This window comes from Octodon degus, unplaced genomic scaffold (genome assembly GCF_000260255.1).
Source record: "Octodon degus isolate 3935 unplaced genomic scaffold, OctDeg1.0 scaffold00205, whole genome shotgun sequence".
Classification (NCBI taxonomy): domain Eukaryota; kingdom Metazoa; phylum Chordata; class Mammalia; order Rodentia; family Octodontidae; genus Octodon; species Octodon degus.
Genome location: NW_004524781.1, coordinates 3,463,893 through 3,482,825, shown reverse-complemented (window position 1 = coordinate 3,482,825; position 18,933 = coordinate 3,463,893). Strand labels below are relative to the sequence as shown.

The window sequence follows — 18,933 nt, the reverse complement described above, 5'->3', positions numbered from 1 at the left end:
ATTGCCATAAAACTTTGAAAAAAAATCTAATAGTGAAATGTGTACTTCAAATTCAAGTTCAGCATTGTTCCTTTGGCTGTCATTAATTCAACACAATTGATATTATCACCACTTTTAGTTAGGGCTATTTGAGAAGTATTTACGTTCACAATGAGAATGTATACAAAATAAATAGCAGGAATGCAAATCTTCAACTTTTGAAGAAGTCATAATTATATACCTAGGAAACACGAAAGTATGTTTTCTGAACTGAAAAAAAAATAAAAATGATTGCAAGGTTGAATAATTTATTGATGAAAAAAAAGAAGCAATAGTATTCTTCATACAAAGAGTAACCGAAAGATAAATATTGTCAAGAGCAGCTGAGCTGGAGGTTGCTCAAGGTGGGGACTTGAGGGCACAGAACACCTTGGGGAGCAGGTATTCCACCCCAACAATGGGGACATGGGAGAGAAGGGAGCTAGTTAAGCAAAGAGGCATCATGTGACACCAACCTGCCAAATGTGTAAACAGGCACACCACAGTGGTTGAGCAGTTTCTTTTCTTTCATCCCCAGAGAGGCTTCATCTGACCTCACCTTTCTCTGCACGGTCTCTTACCTTTACTCTGCATCCCCTTAATATCCCCATCCCTGGACCTCCAAGCACTGCACTGGAGCATCCTTCAGGATATTTACACAAATTTCAGAGGTCACATTGTCATGAAGTGGTGTTATTATATTGGATATAGTATATGTATTGTCATTGTAGATGTGGTTTTTTTGTTGACTAAAATGTAGTTAGGAAAAAAGTCATTAAAATTAATTTGTGAATAAATAACGTGTAAATACACAATTTCTAAGAAGATGAATAATAAAGGTACACTAGCACCAAGACACATGCTCAAATATCTTATCAAGCACTTTACTAGAATAAAATAAACATAAAAATAACATGATAAATAAAGAGATAATAAAGAGATTAATGAAGAGATGAGAGTGAAGGGTCTAGCAGCACTCTAGAGCTGTGTTTCTGGGAGAGGGAGCCCTCAGGATGGAAATCAGGACTGACATCCTCTCACCTGACAGGAATTGCCCCTAATGGCTACCAAGGAGGCTGGCTCCAGGCCATTAGGTTTGCTAACAAAAGTAAGAGCTACTCCCTGGCTTCTAATTCCTCTGTGCAGAGATTTCCTTCCTTTTCCCAAATCTACATGTCTCCCCAGTTCTCTCATTTACACCTTTCCTTTCCATTTGGGACTTTTCTATCATTATCATCAAGTTTTGTGTTTTGCAAGAATGACAGTCATTTGTTATCTCTTGTGGTAAGGGACAAATATTTATTTAAAAACAAATTGAATTGTGTTCACATCACCAGCACAGATACTAAAGTTGGAACGATACAGAGAAGATCAGCATGGCCCCTGCTCAAGGATCACATGCAAATTCATGCAGTGGCTCATATTTTTCATAAATTTGAGGCATTTGTAAGAAAATGGATGCACCTGGAAAATAAAATGTTGAGTGAAGTAAACCAGACACATAAGCTGAAATAACAGGTGGTATACTTCCTTTGAGTGAGGCAAAGCAAAAGCAAAGGAGATGGACAAAAGTGACAAGAGGACTGATCTCTTGCAATGGAAAGTGGTTCAAGGGAACGAGGATGAGAGGTGGGAGCAGGGTTAGGGAAAGAAGGGCAGCAAAGGCATGCCATGTGCAGGAACCTAATAACCTGGGAGATGCGGCAAGATATATGCAGCCATCGCTCTCCGCAACTGGGAGTCTAATGGGTCTTGTCTGCAGTTCTCCATTCTCCGCCCAGGGCTGCTCTTCGCTGTGGCTTCTGCCCTCCCCTGCAGCACACACTCTTCTGCACGAGGCTCACATCAGTCTTGTCTGCTCCGCAATCTCCTTAAGGTTTCCATTTCTCAGGCAATACTGCTTCTGTTTATCTTTATCAAACTTTTATTAAATGTAGGGGGAAAGTACCACTTGCCAACATATTTCTTTTTCTTCTTCTTTTTTTAAATCCTCTTTTGGAGGCTCAACAGTATCTAACTTAAACGCTTGTCAATGTTGTTTTTTGACATGCACCTTTTCACTTATCACACAGCGACTGGTTCTCCACTGGCTGAATTCCATCTCCTTCCATTGCTTCCTAATGAAACCTCACTGTGCACTGGTAGTCAGCCTTCCCTTTGGAGCAGGTGATGCTTCACTACTTTCACTTAGCAAAGTTCTGGCTTCATCTGGTAACCTGGAACCTGGATGTCTGCTTTAAAGTAGTTTGTTTTGTAAGCTGGGTACATTGGTTGTTTGATTCAGTGGTCTTTGGGTTTGACATTCTTCTCAAACACATGGTGTTTGTATTTGCTTTGTCTTCATTACTTTAGCTTCATAAGATGAACTTGTTATCTTAGAAATTTTACTGACTTCCTTACAAGAGTAGATTAACAGAAATAATAAATAGTGTAAGAATGACAATATATTTCTAGTTTTATTATTTAAAGCTAGAAATTACTTACGAGTTTCAAAGTATTGTAGCTTTATAAGAACCTTATGTATGTCACACACACACACACACACACACACACACACACACTCTACTCACCAAACTCAACCTGCATTAATACCAGTCTTATCAATCATCCTCATGTGACCACTCCAGGTCTCATATCCAGCACTCACTGATTACATAAAATGGGAAGGAAATTGGTAAAAAAATAACCTCCAGTTAGCTGTGCGATTCCTATGGTGTGTACCCGCAGTCCTCAGACTTCAGCACTTGCAGAACTGCCTGGAGGGTTTATTGTAGCACTGACCACTAGATCCAGGCTTTGGACTCAGCAAGGGCGGGGCAGGGAAAGGTGTCCTTCTGTTATTTCCTGATTTATAATGATGATGTTGACATGTAGATGACATTAATCTGTGCTCATTTAAGGACACTGTAAACATTGTATCTTAACTTCACTTGTTTTTAACTTTTAAGCAGCATATTGATTTTCTTAAGCTCTAATTTTGACTATATATCTATAGTTTTTTCCTGAGGGGTTTTGTTTTACACATATGTTCAGAATGAATTGAAGACTAAGACAAAAGCATCTGGCCAATGATTGTCAACATATTGGTCTTATTAGGGATACAATTTTAGTAGTAGCTGTGGGTGGCAACTGGCCCTAAATCCAAATTTCAATTCCTTTCCAAACCACAACCAGAATTGGAAGTCTATAGTCCCATTTTCCCCCTCTCCAGCTTTGATAACAGGGTGTGTACCTATGAATGCACTACTTGAGGGAACAGAAAACATGTGCTTTTTGAGGGAAAAATGTTCCAGAAGAGAGGCCCCTGAGAGTACAGGCAGATGAAAACAAGTTCTTCTATGGCTCTTAGGACTCCAGAGAAGCTGGTGGAGACATCTAGGGTCTGAGTGACTGGGTGGAAGTAAGATGCAAACTCAAATATAGACTAAACATCTTAGGAGAACTAGGGCTTCCTTTGCAGGAAGCTTCCTCTCCTATGTGCTTTGCAAAATACACAGACATGAGCAACAAGCTCCCGAACACCTCTCAATTTTGTTCCTTAACAGCAAGAATGCTAAAACAGAAAAAAAAAAAAAAAAAAAACTGCCCCAAGGGGAAAAATTTTTAATAGTCCTTTTTACAAAAATCAGAAAGTGGGGCCGGGGAGATGGTTCAGTGGAATAAGTGCTTCCCTGGCAAGCACAAGGGCCTGAGTTCAATCCCTGGTCCTGAAAAAAGAATCAGAAAGAAGTTGAGTCTAAACATGAAATTCTTGCAGTCAGCCTGAAAATTGTAAAATGGATGACATTGGACATGAAAATGAATTACAAGACCTCTTAAACAGAGCACGATACTAATGTTGATTGAATTCTTAGCAAAATGCTCATGATTGTAGAGTTTCTTCCAAAGCTATTATCCATAAGGCAATGAGACACTCTTGAGAACAATTTCACTTGTAATCTACAGTAGCTCAGGTCTGCACTGGGCTGGCACAGGAGCAGCTAGCAGGCCTGCCAGATACAGTCCATGCTGCAAACACATGTGCTTGCTGTTGGCAGATGGGCTGCAGAGAGGCCCAGGAGTGGAAGCTGAGGGGCTGGGGAGGGAGGCCAGTGCTCACTGGGGCAGCGCTCTGAGTGGGTTTCTGTCTCTCTATCCCCAGTAAGTTGAGTGAGCACATATCTGTGCTCATATAGGTCTTCTGCTTACTCTGTGGGTATGTTCATTTCTTCCTCCATCTAGACCTTTCTGAAGGAAGCTAAGCAAAGCAGTTGCTGATTTTCAATTGTAGATCAATTTAACTTGACTTACAACTAACGACACCTCAAACTCTTCTCAATAATGCCAATTATTTAAAATCATTTATTCATATTATGTACTGAAAATTGAAGGATACTGTACATCTAAGCACTACTGGATATATAAAGCTGGACATTACACGAGCTCTTCAATCAAGAAATTCAGGAAGATAGGCTTATAAACAAATTGCAAATGTAGTATGCTGAAGAAGAAGAGAAGATGAAATGAAAAAAGGATTAAGAGGACGTAGGCATGTGTGCCAATTCCCTATGATGAATGTTTTGACTATGTATCACAAACATGTACTAATAAAAATAAATTTAAAAAATAAGTAAAACATAGCACAGCAAATGCTACCATGTGTCAGAGATAAAAAGGTCTAATAGTGGTGTGAGATGAGCAACCAAACCAGTAGGAGTCAGGGAAGGCTTGAAGGAGAGAAGTACCACAAAGCATCTCAAATGCATTCATGCACGCTCAGCCACAGCCTCTTGTTGTGTAGGGCCCTTTTTCAGATGATAAACTTTTGATGATACTGTGAAGCAGTATACCTTGGAGTGTGGTTTAGCTAAAGTTATCAGTTTCAGAGGTGATGGTTCCTGATGAGTAAATGCTTTATTCTGCTTTTGGGTTTTGTTTTTGCTTTTTTCTGATGAAGAAAGATGGCGTACTTTGCAGGAAATTTACACATTTTCTGTGATTTTAAAGACAGATTTTAAAAAAAAATAAACAAGAAACAAATTTTCAAAATGAGCATAAGGTCCGATTTTGAGATTAAACAGATAGCATTTGTCGTTTCAGGCTTTCTTCTAAGTCTAGAAATTGTGTAGGCTGTATAAGCATGAAAGAGTTTCCCAGTAGGTGAGGCATTTTCTGGTTATTTTTCCATGCTGTGGAATCTTAGAGAAGTCACATGTATAAAATTTAGCTTTCTCAATGTGAAGACAAATTGTAGTCCAAGCTGCACAGATACTGCTGTGCACAGGGTGGCAGAAGGCCAGAAGAGCACCCTGGCCATGAACCGCAACCTTTGAACTTCATGCATGCACAAGGTAATTTGATTTGTGTGGGGTGTTCATATCACTACAAAACTCAGCGCTTCATTATGAAGTACCGTTAAATGGAGATGAATGTTCTGAAGTGGCCTTTGCATCAGATGAAGGTATGATTCCTAGGTAAATTATAGAAACTCAGATACCGAAGGGACTCATATTTGTCATCCCCATTTCTCTGGCATCCTCCCCAACCCTCATTTTCTTCTGTTTGTCCTGAGACAGACATTTTCTTAGTCTCTTTGGGTTCCCAACTCATAAACTCACAAGATATTCCTGGATCTTCTCCCTCTCTCCCGCTCTTAACACAGTATTAAATATTAGCAACAAAGGTCCGTGGATCGACCTCCATAGCTGGCCTTTCTGACATGGCCTCCTCTGTGCTTATTTCCCTAATACATTCAGGGAGCTGCTCTGGGCAGCCATCTGGTCTCCCACGAATGATTTCTCAGTTGCCATTGACTCAAGACTTGCAGTGAGCCAGACTCTAGATTGTCTGAGAATGCTTTTTCTCAAGCATATATTTTATCACATAAAGTTGTGTAAAAATGCTGTAGGGAGCACTTTTACTTATCATGTAGGAAAAACATTTTAAAATAAATTTTGATGAAAGTCATCTTTGGCAAGATTACAAGGATCATAGTCATTTTCACACACTGATGCTAGGGCTATTGGATATCTATATTTTTTCTGGGCACTTTTTATTATTATTCAACATTAAAAATATTTCTGTTAAACAATTCCATCACTGTTAATTGTATTTTAGTATTTCTAAGAACAAGATTTGTAAATGACCTACATATTTATCAATATAACTTTGTATAAATTTGAAGTGTCCAAGTGACGGAGCTCCTAAAAATAAAAGCTTGTCAAAATACATTCTTTGTGGAATATCTTCAAGGTATCTTGCTAATAGGAAAATAAGGTGCGGAAAATAATGTGAAGAATGATATATTTGTATTACAATATTTATTTTATTTTTTCATATGCATATAAAAAGTGCATGTGTATATATAAAGCACTGCACCCTACCTACTCACAACATGGGTCATGAAACCAAACCTGTCAGGCTAAAATTATGACCTAAAACATTTTATTGGTTCATATGCCAGGCAAGGTAGTCTTTGTAAACCTTAACTCTCTCTCTGTAACATGGAAATTATAATTGTAACAACCTGGGAAGGTTATAATGAAGTTCTAACAGGTTAATAAACACAACTCACTTGTGGCATATATTCACAGCTACTCCAGAGGCTAAAACGGAGGATTTTGGCTCAGCTCAATAAACTTATTGTAGAAATTGGGATCACAAATATAGTGCTTGTTCACATTTTTTTAAAAAAATATTACATTAGAAACATTGTTGCTAATGTCCCTTGAAATATCCCTCCCATCTTCAAACACACTTACCCCATCTTCTTGCTAGTCTCTCAATTGGTTCTTCAAGCCCTCTTTCCTCTTTTACTTGCAGTGTCCTGGCTGTCTTCATGTCCTGAGTTGATCCCAAATACCTAACTTTCATGGTCATCTTCACTCTGGGAAGAGCCAGAGGTCTCATAGAACTTGACCCAGTGAGGAAGGTGGCTGAGTACTTACTATGAAGCACTTGTAGGCAAGCCTTTCTGTTGAGTGACTTGAGTGACGTTAGGCAACCACAGTCATGGTGTATCTCATCATTCTTCCTAAAGACACATGAAAAAGGACTTCTAGAAGTGTTCCAAGAGGTGACAAGAATGATAGTATAAGTGTGTTTAGTGGTGTCTTCATTACTTTTCTCTCATTGCTGGGACAAAATGCTAAATACTCAAAATCAAGGGAGAAAAGTTTTATGTACGTCACAGTGGAGGTCTCAGCCCCTCCTCAGCTGGCTACACAGCAGAGCGGCACAGGGCAGAGGGCAGTCATCCATTGTGGTGGAAGACAGGAATAAGCAAAGGGAGGAGCAGCAGCGGCGGCAGATGGCAAGGCTCTGTCCTTCTTACATTTGTATGCAGATTACCCACCCCAGTCAGGTGTAGCACTCACACCCATAATCCCCATATTGGATCATGAATAAATCCCAAACTCTAGAAACCTGCCCCAATGACTGCACGAAGCTTTGGGGGGACAACTAGACACAAACCACAACAACTGGCAGTGCCATGTTTATTTTATACGTTTTAAAAAATTAAATATTCACTGAATTTCTTTTTTTTTTTTTAAGGGAATTTTTTTTTTTTCACTCTGGAACTGGGGATTGAACTCAGGCCCTTGTGCTTGCCAGGGAAGCACTTATTCCACTGAGCCATCTCCCCGGCCCCTCCACTGAATTTTTGATTACCACACATAATGAACTGTATCTATATCACTTACTTTAAACACAACTTTGACATATAATAAGATCCCTACTGGTATTGGCTATTACTTTGTACATAATTCAACTTCTTTTGGAAAGATGGATCACCAGGCATCAAGGATTTTTTCCCCACTACAGGGAATTGAACCCAGGACCTTTTCACTGAGCTATACCCCCAGACTTTTTGATTTTTTTTTTTTCATTTAGAGATAGGGTCTCATTAAGTTGCTGAGTTTTCCAGACTAGGCTGAAAATTGCAATTCTGCTGCTGCAGCCTCCCAGAATGCTGAATACCTGTGTTTAGTTACAATAAAAAAATACTCAGTACTATTTTTAGAATATTAAAACAAAAATATATTTTTAAGTCTTTTAGTGTTTCTTCACCACTTCCAGGTGACTTTCAGTTTAATAAGCATTTCATTCAGTGTCTTTCATAATCATCATTGTCTTCTTGCTGAGCTTTAGTTTATATCTTGGTCCTTGATATGTCCTGTGACTTCCTCAGCATTCTTTGACTGCATTACATCCTTTTAGATGTCTTTCCTTGGACAGGAAACCATGTCCCCTAAGACATCTATGTGGGTGCAAGCTTTCCATATCAGCTTTTAAAACAGCCTCCTGCACCTTGTGCCTTACCATATGCTCTCAACTCTGGGAGGAGTCCTCCTGTCCCACTGTAAGATGGAGACCATCTATGTGGTAACCACTTGTTTAAATGCTTACCTGATCCATTTACTGTGAACCTTGAATGCACGAACTTTCTCTTGCACCTTTATGTATCCACTGCTTGTCACTATAATGAAATGTTTCCTTAATAAACATTATGCTTATCAAATAAATGAATTTTAAACAAAATTCTTCTCAATCCAGAATTTCTTTCTAACCAATCACATGTGGGAACACAGACCCCTTACTAGGACTAAAACCAGCTATTCAGGCACTTGGACAGGTGAGAGGGAGGAAAGAGTGCTCTCTCTGAAGCAAGGGCCTATGTGCTGGGCAATGCTCAAGGGCCAGGCCTCGGGACTGCAAGTAGGGCAGTGCCACCACTTGGATTTTGGGAGTCTTTCCTGGCCACTGTGTTTCAGGCTTTGAAGTGAGTGCACTGGGCTCCACCCTTAAGAGGATACTGGGACCTTAGCTGCTTCTCTCTTTCTTCCCAGCTGCAGGAGGCAAGCAGCTTTGCTTCACCATGAACTCCTAACATGGTGTCCTGGCCAGCACATGCCTGAAAACAACAACACTAGCTGATGGTGCTGGAAACCTCTTCAACTATTAGCAAGAATAAAACTTCTACATTTTACGATGATTCTCACAAAGGTTTTGCCCTAGCAACACAACAGACTAAGGTGCACCTGGGATGAGGGTATGGATGGATAGTTCAGTGGGGCAGGGCTTTGGGACCTGAGGGAATCCTTGTATGATTTGTACTGAACTCCAGAGAGGGCTTGCTGAAGAGATCAACGATTTAAATATTAAAATAGAAAAGCTAAATCTTCTGGAGGAAAATGTAGGTAGAAATCCTAAAGACACAGGGGTAGGTAGAGAGTTCATGAGCAAAAACCAAACTGCATGGGAAGTACTTCAAAGAATCAACAACTGGGATCTCACATTTTTGAAGTTTCTGCACTTCAAAGGAAAATTCCAACAGAGTAAAAAGAAAACCCACAAACTGGGAAAACATTGTATCTACTGTCTCTCCAACAAAGGCCTTCTATCTAGAATATATAAAGAATTAAAAAGGAATCAGGCCCCCCCAAATTGAAAGACCCAATCCAGAAATGGGCATCTGAGATGAATATATACTTCTCAGAGGAAGAAATACAAATGACAAGTAAATATATGAAAAAATGTTCAACATCATTGATCATTTGTGAAATGTAAATTCAAACAACACTGAGATTCCACTGACCCCAAAAAGAAGAGCTGACATCAACAAGTCAGCCAATAACAAATGCTGGAGAGGCTGTGGAGAAAAAGGAACCCTTCTGCACTGTTGGTGGGAGTGCAGGCTGGTACAAATACTATCAAAATCAGTGTGGAGATTCCATCAAAAGCTAGGATTAGAGGTCTCATTTGACCCAGATACTCCCCTCCTGGGTATTTTTTCAGAACTGAAAATCTTGTACCACAGTGAAATGTGTGCACCCATGTTTATAGCAGCACACTTTACCATAGCTAAATCCTGGAAACAACCCAGATGCCCATCAACTGAAGAATGGATAAAGAAGATGTGATGTTTTACACAATGGGGTATTATTCAGCTACAAAACAGGATGAGTTTGAGTCTTTTGTTGATAAGCAGATGCAAGAAGAGAACAAACTCTTAAGTGAAATAAGTCAGAACTGAATGTGGAAACATCATATTGTTTCCTTAGTGGAAGATTCTGAAAGAAAAAAATGGAATCTGAAGGGTACAGTAGATACTGGGAAAAGGGAATGGACTTATTCAAAAGGAAAGAGTTACTGGAGAAGGACAGGAGAGGGAGTGGGGCAAAGAGGTTTATCTGTGTATGTGAGCAGGATGGTTTGGACAAACGCACTGCGCATTTCTGCCGGCCTATTGAACAGTTAATGCTTAGTTTGTTTTGTTTCCTTTTTTCAATTGTTTGTACTTCTCCTCTTCTTAATTTCTTTTACATTTATTTCTTTCTTTTCTTCCATTTTCACATGCATATATCTGATAATATGAATAACTGTTTGGAAGACAACACTATATATTACAAAAATACTTTGAAATTCATCTTACTTTGTTATGTGAAATTCTGTATCACTTGTAACTTTTTCTGTTTTAATTCTAATTTATACTCTCTTTAAAAAATAAAAGTTTAAAAACATGGTCTATAATAATAGGGAATTACCTAATATTGCAGTATCTTGTATTCTTTAAAGGAACCCACACAGTCACTATGTAATAATTTCTATATCTGGTTTTGAATTATGTTTGGTATTTTATTTAGTGTTTTTGCATATACATGAGAGAAATTGGTCATAAATATATTTTTGCTGTTCTTTTTAGTTTTAGTGACCAATATAATATTTGTGACATCAAAGAAAATTCGAAGTTTTGCTTTTCTCTGGAATAATTCCTACAGCACTAAAGTTTTCTTCTCTTTGAAGGTCTGGCAGACTTCTGTCACAGCATTTTAAGTTAGTACCTTTATTGTGAGGTAGTTTCTGTAGTGGGTAGACAGTGACTCCCAAAATAGCATATTCAAATCCTAATCCAAAAAATACGTGAGGGTGGCCTCTGTTTGGAAAAAGATTCTTTGGGTCTGTTCAGACTTATTCGGTCTGGATCTGGATGTGGATCTGGATCTGGATCTGGATGTGGGTCTGGGTCTGGGTCTGGGCCTGGAGTCAAGATCTCAAATGAGCTCAGCCTGGATTAGTGAGCTCTAAATCCTAAGGCTGGTAAAAGAAGCCACGCAGTGCCAGGCACATAATGAGGGAGGCCGCGAAAAGAAGGAAATGTGCAGAGTTACAGATTGGAGTTACACTGCTGTAAGTCAGGAGTGCAGGAGCCAGAGCTGGAGAGGGGTTGACACTTTTTTCACCAGTGTTTTGTGTACTTTAAACTTTATTCCCTTTTCTTGATCAATTCTGGTGATGATTACTTGTATTTTAAGTTTTGTTTTGTTTTGGGATTTTGACTCATTCAGTAGAAGTACTGATTTTCTATATTCTGCTTTTTCTATTTTGTGTGTGTGTGTGTGTGTGTGTGTGTGTGTGTGTGTGTGTGTGTTTAGTTTGCTGCTCTATTGTTCTTTTCTCCTTTTTTAAAATATGAAAGAAACTACTTGAGCTTTGTCATTCCATTGTCACTGGGTGTTATGCTGTAAAAATTTCCTCCAATAACCACTTTCAAGGTACCCCACAGATCCCTGTCGTATTTTCCTTATCACTATAGTTTCCACCCAAGTATTACTTAATAGATTTTCTCTTAACTGTTTCCGAGAGTGTTAATTTATGCTGAAAGGCTTGTGCTTGAAAACGTGCATAAAATTGGCTTCAGTTTAGTCCAATTTTATTAAATGCACTCTGATTTTTCTGTGACATTTTTTATTTCTTGGAGTAACAGAATATCCCTACTCCAAAGAACGTCAGTTACTGCAATATGAGAAGTGCAATTATTTAGTGAATGTCTCATTTTGTTCACAGAAGTAAAACATTCTAGAGTTTGACAACCTGTCCCTTTCTTGTCCTTTGATTTCAGCTGCATCTGATAAGTGAACTTTCCCCCTCCCCCCTCACAGGCCCCCACAGAAAGACCACTTGTTCTATTTAAAACATGTAAAAACACTCTGGAAAACTAAAACAGGCTTACTGAAGGCATGAAAACTAGCTCTGAATTCTATAGCACGTTTAGTAAAATGGTAAAAGTGTAATTTTACATAGAAGTGAAATATAAAGAGCTTATATATTTGAAAACAGAATTTTAGAAGATGCCTTTGGATTAAATTACACATATTAAAATATAAATTCATTTGCTTTAATTTTAATATGTAGATAAAATCTAAAACTAATAATAGTTTAACTCAAGGCTATGACAGTGTCCTAGGGAAGTTTGATTTAAACCTAAATTATATTATCAGAGAACTTCATCTAAGTTTTATTTTGTTATATTTATTAAAGTTAATACTTTCCTCTTTAAGTGACAACTTTTTCTGAATCCTAAAATACAATGTAAATGTCTGAATGGTGAATAATTTATTTGAGATTAATTCTAAAGGAAGTAAATTGGTTAAAAGTAAGTCAGCACCATACCGAGCACTTTGCATATGTAAGAATGTAAGCATGCATATGTAAGAAAGTGCATATGTAAGAATGTCTGCTGAAGCCCAGGTTCAAGCTGAACTTTAATAGTACTTCAAATTTACAGAATGATAAGTTAACAATTGAGTAATATTCTCAGTCATAATGTGCTGCATGATAACACAATTCAAACATCAAATCCCAAAAGACTTTTGAAATAAATTAAAGTATTTACACTATTTTTCATGGAAAATTAACTCCCGCATAGATCTGCAAGATCCGTAATTTAGCACATCTCATTAGGTGTTAATCAAGCATACTGTATGGCACTTTAGTTTTTCTAGATCTTAACTATTCTGAGAGGGCGCATTCTGTCAAGTCATTCAAAGTTTACTTGAATAGTCCATGGGATTTGGAAACTGGGAACTAAAATATATCATATACATTTTAAACCCAATTCCTGCTTTAATTTGTGTTAGTAAAATCAGGTAAATTTTAGTCAGAGAAGGGTAATTAAACTCCAAGCTTCAAGATGTAATAGAGAAAGGAAAGGGAATGAAATCAATCTCTACCTAAAGCTAATGCTTTACTAAGCAGGATAAACTAGTAGGCTTTGTAATACCTCAGTCCTGTTATTCAAAACAAGGACAATTTACATCATAATGCAGGATTTTGTTTGGATATGTGAGAAACTGTTTGTCTAAAAGATAATTGTGTAGGTGAGGTAGAGCACTAGAAATTCTAAACACAAACTAAGAGAAATGGGGACAAGGAGGAGGGAAGACACTTGGAGCTCATCACATCTTGTTGGGGGAACATGCAAGAAACCGTGGAAACTGCAGACAAAGCAAAGGTAGTTTTCTTCAGCCTCACAGATACCTCAACTACATTTCATTAAGATGAGATAGATGCTGATGTTTTGAAGTTTCTGGGGGGTTATTTCATTACCTTGGATGTTTACATTAATACACTTATACGTGCGCAATTTTCTAGAAATTCCTGGACATTTATTAGGCTAAGAATTTTAGAAAGCTGAACTATTTTATAATGACTTAATCTCTGCTAGCACAACATTATAATTTGAGCGTTCACTAGTTCTGGGTGATGTACAGGAATGTTAATGAATCACTCTGGTGCTTTAGAATCCCGCAAGCATAAGAGTTCCATTTCATGAAGTCAATTCTGCCCCAAACACTTAATTTTATCTAAAATACAGTAGAAGCCAACTATCTATCACATAGCCAATTTTAACAAACAAATTTCCTGACTTCCAAAATCACATAAATCCTCTCTGTACTCTATATGGTTCACTTGTTATCCCCTGCTTTTTTTACTTTGGAAACTGGACAAATGTATTGAATTTGCTGCCAGAGAATTGAAAAAAACACCAGACTTTCTCCCTCAGCAAATATTTACTGAGAACCTCCTGTGGATCAGCCTATAGAATGATGCTGAAATCCTGTTTTAATTCTTCTGAAAGCATGCTGCAAAGATTTGTATCAGAGGAATAAATCCCACCACAAAAGAACATTAAATTCACATCAGCCTGGCTAATTCTGCTTGGGAGAAAACAATGAAAATACAACTGAATGAAATGTAAATTTAGCAAATGCCCAAGAGAAAAGGGAGTTTTGCTATTTTCTGTATTCCAATATTGTAGTGTGCATAATCCATATTTGAAATAAATTTCTAATTATCAGATGTTTATAATGGAAAACAGAATGCTCATACTTTTATGAAGCTTAGGTTTCTACAAGAGTCCCATGTATGCATGTGATTCTAGTGTAGTTAACCTTGGTTGACAGTCTCCCTTACTAACAACCTTGTCCACCATCATGGTAATATGTATGCCACTTACGGAATTGAGTGAATACATTAGCCTCTGACATAAAGAAACACTATGTTAGCTTACAAGTTGGTCCTTTTATTTTTTTATTTATTTACTTTCTGTAGTTAGGACAGGGTCTCACTATGTAGATTGGGCTTGTAGTGATTCTCCTGTTTTCAGACTTCCAAGCGCTGGGATTATAGGCCCATGCCACCACACCCAGTCTTAATTGCTATCTCAGTGCACCCCAAGGGATTGAATCCCGGCAGCTGTGCTCTGCCTAAGTAGGCACTTTAGTCCACTGAGCTATCAGGCTGGCCTGGTCCTTTTATTACAGCCCACTCAACTAGGTAGAATTATCACAGGCAGCCAGATAGGGTGAGCCCCTGGAAAATGTCGGTACAGAGAATGAAAACTCATCACAGCTGGGGTCAAAGGTGTACCTGACAATTAGAAATTATTTAATTTGAAGGTCAGGGCTCAAGGTAAAGATTAAATGACAAGGCCCAAATGCTTCCATAAGAGACTAATTAAATTAGCAAAATCCTTCACACATTGGATGGCCAGATCTCCTGATTTGTTTCTTCCTCAAAGGTTCTTTTTCTTTCCAAGTATGTTTGCTGCATGATCTGCTGTCCCCTTGGATCGATATTACCTAAACAACTAAGCTTGTAATCTTACTGGTTGAGCATTGTTTCATCCCACCTTGTTACCACCTCATGTTGCTCTACAAAACTTACTCTGTCAAATGGGAACCCTGTCCACCCATCCTTCAGCCCCTCCTGTTTCTCTCAAGAGCTGTCTCTCAAAAATCTTTCTCACTTAACCTTCTTTGTTCCTTAAAATTCTTTCATTACTTCTGAGGAAGAAGAACTTGGCATATTAGACCTCTATCAGGTTGGGAATTGCCTGCATTTCCTCTGTGTCACTTCTCTATGTTCACACCTTGTCAGTGTTGTTTTAATAGTCTAGTGCCACACAATAATTCATTTACTCAGTCATTCTTTTACAGAAGAGATCAGTGGGGATATCTGATTATTTCCCCCCAGGATTTCCAGTTTGTTCTCCCCAAAGTCTACTAGAAAATTTGGAATGGAGACTAATCAAAGTTAATTTCTTATAACTGATGAAAAACTGCATTTAAAATTTTGTGTCAGCTAGAAACCAGATGGTACTTCATATAGACCAGAGAGACCAAAACACGTAGAAATTAAAGACATGCAGTGAAAAGCTAAGAAGGATGAACGATAATCTGTATGCCATGAACACCCTAGTTCCCAACTGAAGCCAAGGCTCAACTCTTCTTGCTCCTAGAAACTAGAGGACCCTCTTTCTTGTCTTTAATTCCCTTGCATTAACTTAGTATAAGAGGGGATCTCTTCCTTGTAAACAGTTAACCAGCATATTCAATATGACTAAGTGGATATTACTGAACTACTAGCTATTACACTCCAAGGTAGATGCTGGAAAATAGATGAATAAGGCACGACCTATGATCTCAAGCTCCTTGTCACATGCCTGCTCTCAAACACAGGTGCATGCCTGTACTACTACATTTTAAACAGCAATGGATTTCTCATAGTACCTAAAAAGGTCAATAGGGGTCTCTCAAGACTCACTGATTTACTTTGCACACTGACTAAAGCAGATTTATGGATTTACTCATCCTTCATGGTGCTGGCATTAATTTATACTAAACAGCTACATGTAAGTGAGTGAGTTTAATTTGACTACCGTGCTAAAACATAATTTTTGCTTCCTTGTAATTCTGAGAGTATTTCCTTGATAATTTAAGAACTGTACTTTCTATTTCAAACACAAAGTTATCATTAAAATAATCACCAAAGTTGTTATTGATTGGATTGTAGCACACTCACTGGTGTTGGAAAGTGACCCTCCCATACAAGGTGCTTCATGCCTAGTGAGGAAGGTAGATGGGAAGGGGCCCTGGAAATGGAGGGAGATGAGCAGGAGAAGGGGTGGGGAATAAGCCCAAGCAATATGCGATGTGTGTACATGCTGGTTCTCCTGATGAAGGTGTCTTGGGTGCATACAAACCAATGAATAAAATTTTAAAATATTTAAAGACAATTGATTTTCAAGAGAAACACAACATGTATTTTAAACAAAATGTAAAAATGCTGCCTATAGTTCCTTTGACAGAATTCTCACAAGGAATAGGATTGTTTTCTTTCTTCTCTCTTTTAACTTTCCAGTTAAAAGTCTCTTGTGTGACTTTTAACTAGGACTATTTAATTCTAGCAGAAACTGCACCCTTGATCTTCAAAACCATTTTTGGTGATTGTTTTCATCCATTTAATCCCTATTGTCTCAAGCTGAAATTATGCTGTAAACTCAGGGTCAGCTGAGCTACACTGCCAACTGCACATGATAAGTGAGATGATGATCAAAAGATACAGACCACGCAGCCTGATCACACCATATGCTGTGGGGCAGAAGCCCAGCAGGCCCTGCATGCCTACAGCTACATTTTGACACCTTAAGGAAGACTACAACTAACTACCAGCTCCAGCGGGACCTACAAGTCCCAGTCCAGGTGCAGCGCGGGTGAGACCCTCTTCCACCCCCTTAGAGCCCCCTCAACACTCCTCAGCACCCTCCCAACCTAACCAGAGTGTGAGAATTTCTGCCGCGTTCTAGGGACCCCAAGATTCAGTCCTGTCCCAGGCCCATTGAGTGTGTGGGAGAGCTGCCTCTCCCCTCTACTCCACCTTGTCCTCTCCAGACTCAGCTCAAGCCTGGCATACAGGCCTGAGGTGAAACCCTGCAGTTGCAATCCCTGCAGAGAGAGTAGGGGACAGAATCACCCAGCTAATCCAGGAGCAGAACATCTTGCCAGAAGAGCACAGCAGGTTCACTCCAAAGGACAGCAGCAGGAAGGAACCGAGCACAGCTCAGACTCAAGTTAGGCACAGCAGGATAAATCCAAACTTATAGATCTGCACCTGAACTTCAGTAGGTGTTATAGTTATAACTGCAACAAAGATCTACAACAAAGGTCAGAAGACAGTGCCACAAAAACAGCCAATGAGAAGGAACAAAATGCAATCTCAGACTCCAAGCCCACCCATAACAAGTGCAGAGGACACTAACACAAAACAAATTGGGAATCACAGAGCTGAAATCAATGGATCAACAGCTTCTGAAATAAAGAACCAGCTGCAGAAAAGTATAGAGGAGCTCAAATTGGAAGTGAAAAAAGAAATCCCTGAATTAATAACATCTGCACTAAAGAATCAATTGCAGAAACATATGGAGGAAATGCAATGGTCACCCAGAACAAGTGCAGAGGACAGTAGCTCAGCACAAATGTATGAATTAATAGCATCTATAGTAAATAAGCAACAGCAGAAAGTCATAGAGTAACTCAGAGCAGTACTCTTTTCTACTAGCTCAGCTCAAATGTATGAATTAATAGTGTTGATGGTAAATAAGCAACAGCAGAAAGTTATAAAGGAACTCACAGTGGAACTTTCTGAAATAAGAAAAGAATTCTCGGAACTCATACCATCTGAGGTAAAGGATCAACTACAGAAACATAGGGAAGAAAAGCAATCTGAAAAAAAACACTGCAGTAAACACTGCTTCTAAAAAAGACATTGATAAAAAAATAGAGGAGATTAGAAAAATGACAGATTCCTTGAATGAGCAATACAGGAAAGAAATAGATCGCATGAAACAGAGTCAAAGAGATATAGAGGAATTTAAAATCTCAATCACAAGCTTGCAAAACCATTAAAGTAAAAGTGAAGACAGAGTTTCAGATCTTGAAGATGCTGGTGTAGCTAGTGAAAAGGTAAGAAACGATCTCTTAAAAACAAATAGGATGCAGGAAAAAAAAATAATCCATCACCTGCAAGATGATGCAAAGATGAACAATGTGAGACTAATAGGCATCGATGAGAAAGAAGGAGTCAATACAAATGACATTAAAAAATATGGGCAGAAGGAATAGCAGAAAACTTCCCAAATATGAGGAAACTATCTGAAATTCAGTAACCAAAGCATACAGAATTCCAAATAACCTCAACCTAGTTAAAAACACACTGAGACATATAATAGTCAAGATCCCAGAAATTCAGCACAAGAATAATATACTGAAAGCCGCTAGAAAAAAGAAGCAGATCACATTCAAAGGAAAACTCATCACAATTACGGCCGACTTCTCTTCACAACCAGGCAGGCAAGAAGAGCATGGAGCAGAGTACTTCAAGTCCTCTATGAAAACAAATTCCAGCCCAGACTACTATACCCTGCAAAACTCTCTTTCAGATTTGATGGAGAAGTGAAATACTTCCATGGGAAACAAAAACTAAAGAATTTCATGATGACAAAGCCAACCCTACACAGGCTACAAAAGATGTTCTAGAGAGAGACCAAAATGATCAGAATTCCATGAGTGAGATCAGAACCAACCAACTAAACAGGGCAAGCAATTAAGCACAGGAGAAAAAGGAGTAAATGACAACAGGTAAATAGCATGTACATTGTAAGTAAATATATCTCAATTCTAACCATCAATATAAATGGACTCAATTTGCCAATTAAGAGAAATAGACTGGTACAGTGGATTAGAAACAAAATCCAACAATATGCTGTATACAAGAAACACATTTAACTCATAAAGACATTCATAGGCTGAAAGT

At 38.5% G+C, this 18,933-nt stretch overlaps 1 non-coding gene and 1 pseudogene across 1 annotated transcript; one reads left to right on the top strand and one right to left on the bottom strand.

Annotated features, from left to right (window-relative positions):
- The window catches only part of LOC101572765, a 177,881-nt pseudogene that overhangs the window by 151,121 nt on the left and 7,827 nt on the right, over window positions 1–18,933 (bottom strand).
- Window positions 1,340–1,446, top strand: LOC111813621. The gene has a single exon (XR_002818823.1). It is a non-coding gene; the product is annotated as a U6 spliceosomal RNA (small nuclear RNA).